This window comes from Sphaerodactylus townsendi, linkage group LG08, assembly GCF_021028975.2.
Source record: "Sphaerodactylus townsendi isolate TG3544 linkage group LG08, MPM_Stown_v2.3, whole genome shotgun sequence".
Classification (NCBI taxonomy): domain Eukaryota; kingdom Metazoa; phylum Chordata; class Lepidosauria; order Squamata; family Sphaerodactylidae; genus Sphaerodactylus; species Sphaerodactylus townsendi.
In genome coordinates this window covers 3,033,562-3,040,481 of record NC_059432.1, presented here as the reverse complement: position 1 = coordinate 3,040,481, position 6,920 = coordinate 3,033,562, and positions in this window count along the sequence as shown.

Below are 6,920 nucleotides of genomic sequence, written 5' to 3'. Positions count from 1 at the left end.
AAAAACAAATCAGGCCGTCACACTGAGGCTTCAGCTTAAAAAAAAAAACCCTGGGGGAAAGAAAAAAAACAATAAACTCTACTTAAACTGTGGTGTAACGGGACAGGGCTGGGCCCACAACCTGTTAGAAGGTTCAAATCCTGCATGGTCCTCTCGTTGGTGCAATAGCTTGCATGTGATCGTACAAGTCTTTACTATGAGGTTGAAGGAGGGCTTGTAGAAACCAACTACAGCAGGAGTCCCCAACATGGTGCCCGTGGGTGCCGTGGTTCCCAACATGTGTTGGAAAAAGAGCAGGGCTTTTGCCCAGCAAGGTTTGCAATTGGACACTGGAGATCTGATTGGCTGTGAACATTTTTCAGGATGTTGCTTGGGCAGCAGCTGCCATCCCAACACAAGTATCTTCATTCTGCGACAAGGCAAGGGGCAGCAGCCATTTTTTGAGGCTGACTCTGCCTCCGGCAGCAGCTGTGCCCACCACACTGTGTTATACTTCTGAAGACTAGCCCTTCACCATGGCTCCCTAAGGGGTCTTCAAGCAACTGATATACCCTTAAGAAACAGGCTACGTGGCAGTTGAGTATTTTAACATATTGGCTTCATTTTATGGCTGATAAGCTTAGAAAAGAAGGAAGAGTTTGTATTTATACCCTGCCTTTCTGTTCTGTGAGGAGACTCAAGGCAACTTCCCGACTCCTTCCCTTCCTCTCCCCACAACAGACACCTTGTGAGGCAGGTGGGGCTGAGAGAGTCCTGAGAGAACTGCGACTGGTCCAAGGTCACTCAGCAAGCTTCATGTGCAGAAGCGGAGAAACAAACCTGATGCGCCGGATTAGAGTCCACCGGTCATGCAGAGGAGCAGCGGTCCAAGCCACACATCCCGGGTGGCAATTTGTCAAGAATCTTTCCATTCAAGGGTTGGAAAACTAGTCCCTCAGGTCAAACTGGGCAAGACGGTTTTTCACGGGCTAGATCGGGTTTGCCAAACTGACTTTCAGATCATCAACTATTGGTTCCACTTCTGAAAACTCATTTCCAATGACTGTTGAACTGAAAACTGTTGAGTTTTACCTTATGCTGGTCTATGACTGCCTGATTGATTGATAAGTTTTACCTTATGCTTGATTGATAAGGTTTACCTTATGCTGGTCTATGATTGCCTGATTGATGGATGACACGATCTTGCAGGCCACGCAGAACTGTATCATTCACCCGCACAAGTTAGGAGGGGCGGAGAGAGTTCTGAGAGAACTTTGACTAGCCCAAGGTCACTCGGCAGGCTTCATGTGTAGGAGTGGGGAAGCAAATCCAGTTAAGAAGAAGAAGAGTTTGGATTTATATCCCCCCTTTCTCTCCTGTAGGAGACTCAAAGGGCTTTACAATCTCCTTGCCCTTCCCCCCTCACAACAAACACCCTGTGAGGTAGGTGAGGCTGAGAGAGCTCCGAAAAGCTGTGACTAGCCCAAGGTCACCCAGCTGGCGTGTGTGGGAGTGTATAGGCCCGTGGTGGCGAACCTTTGGCACTCCAGATGTTATGGACTACAATTTCCATCAGCCCCTGCCAGCATGGCCAATTGGCCATGCTGGTGGGGCCTGATGGGAATTGTAGTCCATAACATCTGGAGTGCCAAATGTTTGCCACCACTGGTATAGGCTAACCTGAATTCCCCAGATAAGCCTCTACAGCTCAGGCAGCAGAGCGGGGAATCAAACCCGGTTCCTCCAGATTAGATACACGAGCTCTTAACCTCCTACGCCACTGCTGCTCCTCAGATAAGACTCCACTGCCCCTGTGGAGGAGTGGGGAATCAAACCCTGTTCTCCAGATCAGAGTCTGCCTCTCTTAACCACTCTACCATGCTGGCTCTGTGGGTCATCTGGTATTGCCTTCCCCCATTGTTTATTTACACTTTTTACCAACCTCAGAAGGCTCTTAACCACTACACCACTGCTAACAATTTAATTAAATGTCCTGCTCCCCAGCTATAATTTGATATGCTTGAACTATTCTAGGCAGTGTTGTTTTTAGCTGGGCGGATCACCCCTTTTGGAATGTAGATGGCATCTCCCGTAGCTAATAAATTTTTTAAAAACTGCCTTCCCAAGCCAGGCTGTAGTAATGCACTGCTGACCCAGCAGCACCGTAGTAGAACGTTGGGACGCCAACGGACCTACGGCCTTCTGGTCGCACCGCACCCCCACTCCTCATCCCCCTATGAGTCACGGGTCATGAACTATCTGGCTCAATCACCGGGCGCAGGGACAATGGTCTTGCCCCCAGGTGAGGATTAGGCTCAGACGCTTACGCTCCTCTCCGCACGTAGCCAGGTGAGATCATGCATCACATGATGATCTCCCGACCTCCCGCCTCCCGCTCTCCCGGAACTCCCCCCGGTCCTCCCTCCTACACGCCCCCGATAGAATAACAATAAAAGGTGCCAGGAGCCAGCACGTGGTAGACTCGCTAGGAACACGCTAGGAACACGGACCTCCGGGCTCCCGCTGCTGGCGATCTCCACCAGATGTTATCTCCGCGTCTCGTCTCGTTCTTACGCTGGTCGACTACACCAGGCCACTGGCCCATTGATTCCTAATGACCCGCTTGTTTCCCATCTTTAGTTAAATCCCCAGAGAGATGTCGGTGTGTTTCCTAATCGCTCTTCTGGATTCTGCTTAGCCCAAACATGCATTTAGCTGGGATGCTCTTGTGCTAATCAGAAATACTTGGATTATTACAAAATTTTATAGAGATGGGAGGAAACGAGAACTGGTTGGTTTTGAGAGGCATTTGGGAAAGGATAAAGGTTTCACGGATAAAAGGAGAATGCATAATGTCGGAATGTCTGGAACTATATGGAAAACGCAAAGGGAAAATTTTAGGGCATATATACAAACATGGTAGATGATAAAGAATTCATGATAAGAACATTGAAACAAAAATGGGAGAAGGAAGGATTCCTAGACATTGGTAATATTGAAAAATTAATAGACAATTGGAAAAATATAATGATTGAGAAATATATGGAGTTAGAAAGAAAAGTGATATTAAAATGGTATAGAACACCAAAACAACTACCGTGTTACCCCGAAAATAAGACAGTGTCTTATATTAATTTTTGCTCCCAAAGATGCGCTATGTCTTATTTTCAGGGGATGTTTTATTTTTCCGCTCCACAGCTGCATGCTCTGGTGTTCTGTTCGACGGGCATGCTTCCAAACAAAAACTTTGCTACGTCTTACTTTTGGGGGATGTTTTATATTTAGCACTTCAGCAAAACCTCTACTATATCTTATTTTCAGGGGATGTCTTATTTTCGGGGAAACAGGGTAGCATACATGATAAAAGGACTTAGTTCTAAATGCTGGCACTGTGGAGACCAAGAGGCATATTATAGCCATATGCGGATAGAATGTGCAGAAGTGAAAATTTTTTGAACAACTGTATTAATATATATCGAGAAACTGGTGAAGATAAATATTGATTTAAATAATGACTTAATGTTCATGGGTGTAATGGAAGACAGAAGGGTGGATAAACAATATAGTTATATGTATAAAATAATGATTAAAGCAGCCCATGCAACAATAGCCTTGGGCTGGAAAGAAAAGAAAAAATGGACACTTCAGAAATGGTTAGAATATATCTGGGAACAAGCGACACTGGATATTTTCGATATACTAACCAAAAATAAGAAGTGGCAAGATAAACAGAATGAAATTTTGAAGATATGGATAATATACGTGGACTGGATGAAAGAAGCTCGAGTCAATGAAGAAATATGGGAGAAGAGGCTAGAGAATGAACGTACTGCTGTTTGTGTGACAAAACTATGAAGAAGAAGTAATGGGGGGAGGGAGAAAAGGGGGAAAGTATTGTTTAAAAATGTATGAAGAAGGAAATTACTATAAACTGTAAAATTCAAATGATACAATAATTTTTTTTAAAAAAGGAAATACTTGGATTGCTTTATCTAAACGCTGCTCCGTGAGAGACGCTATGATGTCTCCCCCCTCTCTTTTTGACATGAAAAGAATCAAGTCTGAAAGAGATGCACTCATGATGATGTGAGTTGTCCACCTTGGGTTGGGGTCTCTGAGGGGACAGACTTCTCGGGTATCATTCAAAGGATATGCAAAGGGAGGGGGAACTGGTCCAGATATAATTGAGGATATTTATTTATTTTCTCCAAATATATACCTTTCTTCCCAGTGGAGACCTAGGTCGATTCTGCACCGTCCAAATATCCTAGGTTGAGCAAGGGTTTGACCAAGAAGTTTGAACGGTTCCCGGTCCTAAAGCGGGCAGCAGCAGCAGAAGGCCCTTGCTTTCACATCCTGCACGTGAGCTCCCAAAGGCACCTGATGGGCCACTGCGAGTAGCAGAATGCTGGACTAGATGGACTCTGGTCTGATCCAGCAGGCTCTTTCTTATGTTCTTATGTAGAGTGGAATGTGTCCCAGTAACCAGGCAAAGGTCTGCAATGTCTGTCTTGCAGTATTTATGTTGTCAACTTTTACCAAAGTGTGTACATTTCGGTAGTGTGCCTTTCATACAAGGTTTTAAAGGAATAACATGTTTGTGGTATCTGGGACGCTTGCACTGAAAGCCCTTTTGGTCATGCTGTTCTGAATTCAGGAGAAGAAGAAGAAGACTTTATTTACAGTCAATGACCAAATATATTACAAATCTCCAAAATATCTACAACAAAACAAGAATGCAGATCTCTCTCCCGTATTCCAGCACTATCCATCTATATATCATTATACTTTGTAGACACACCAAACAGCATAAAATTACTAAACAAAACAAAAATATCTAAGGGGGATGCCACATTCAGATCATTTTTTCTTTTTCATAATGAATACACAGAATTTTGCTACCCATTTAGTAATATTCTCCTTATCTTGTAATAGTTTTTCACAACAAACTTTATCAGAACAATATGTCATCTTGTGTAGTAGATGTGACAGGCATTTTTTCCTTGCCTCCTCATAAAGGGGACACTTTAATAACATATGCTCTATAGTTTCTACAGAATTCAGAGAGCAAGAACATAACCTTGCAGCGTAAGGTATCTTTTGATATTTCCCTTCTAAGACAGCAGAAGGTAAATGGGCACTTCTTGCAAGAGTAAAAGCTCTCCTTAGATCTTTGTTATCCAGATAAGTTAAATAAGGAGCAGGGGCAGTGATATATTTCTGTGTATAGTATAGAGGAAAATCTGAATATCTTGCCAGATCAGTCGTGATACATCTTTGATTCTTTGGGTAAGTTCATTTTAAAAATGATCCCAATTTTTGATCATATGGATGTTATATGGAAGGCCACATTTATTAAAGTACTTCTCCATCTCTTGAGCCCACCGAGGTGTATAAGGATATTTTGCTAGAAAAGGCCAGAGACCATTTGTATCAGTGTGTAACTATCCATTTATATGCCGTTGTTATTATTATCTTATCATTCAGTCTCATTACGTCTGTTTCAAGCCTAATAAATGTATTTGGGACTCCTGGAGGAAGCTGAAGGATTGCTCTTAAACTGAATTCAGGAGGAAAATCCTTTCTTCAGCCAGCAGATGGCACCAAAGGATCATTCCGGGAACATTTAACAGTCCCTTCGAAGGCCTGGGCCCAGCATTCCCTTTCGCAAGTTGATAAACATTCAGACACAGAAAGAAACAACATATTTAAGAAAATGTATGTCATTGGAATGACATCAGCAAAAAACAAGAGAGACGGTGTAAACAACAGCTATTAATTTTTTAAAAAAATCACTATATCTACACTGCACACTTTGGTATTAGATTAGATACCTAATTTATATACTGCCCTCCCCCGGAGGGCGGTATATAAATTAAATTAAAGCACCTGAAAAATTCATAGTTTATCAGTGACATTATTAGCAAAGTAGATACAGTGGTTTTTTTTATTTTTAATTATCTGTCATTTCAATGTAAACTGCAACAGACTCAAGGTAGGAATAAATAATTCTTTTGTCAATTTCCCCTCTGAGTTTGTTACAGAATTGTTAATGAAAAATCAGCTCAGGGACAATTTTAGGTTTTGTGAATATATCCCCTGGGTCCAAAGGTCCTTTCTCTGACGCTGTTTGATGATTTTGTGAACCAGCTTGCTGGGTGGCCTTGAGTAAGTCAAACGCGCTCAGTCTGGCCTACCTCAGAGGGTTGTTGGGAGGACAAAACAGACAAGGATTATAAGCCACATTGGGTCCCCATCAGGGAGAAAAGCAGGGTATGAATTAAGTAAACAAAATAAACTGGAGCAAGAGTTAGACCTTGGAATATAAGGCTGTTTGTTGTTATCAAAAGTCCTGGTGCTTCAGGCTGACCGCAGACATTATTGTTGGTTTTGTTTTGGGTTACCTGCCCCGCCAACATGAAATCCTCTTGAAATGCGCAGTCTCCATTTGGTGTCAATTTCACTACATGCAATCAGAACTCCAGGTTTGCTGAGGATCAGAATTTGAACCTGCCGATTTTAAGCATGCATACCGTGCCCTATTCACATTAAATGGTGACTACGCCTCTTGCGAGAAACACAGACCAGTGCCCTTTCCCAGTACAGAAAGCGGGAGCTCCAAAAACATATGGTGACTGAAAATAGCTACCCTGTTTCTCCTAATATAAGACATCCCCTGAAAATAAGATGTAGTAGAGGTTTTGCTGAAGTGCGAAATATAAGGCATCCCCCAAAAGTAAGACGTAGCAAAGCTTTTGTTTGGAAGCATGCCCGACAAACAGAACACAGAAAAATAAGACATCCCCTGAAAATAAGACATAGCGCATCTTTGGAAGCAAAAATTAATATAAGACACTGTCTTATTTTCGGGGAAACACGGTAGTGGTTCAGAACGTGGGCAGAGTTTGTTTCTCCCCTAGCAAAGGCCTGTTGAATGTGTG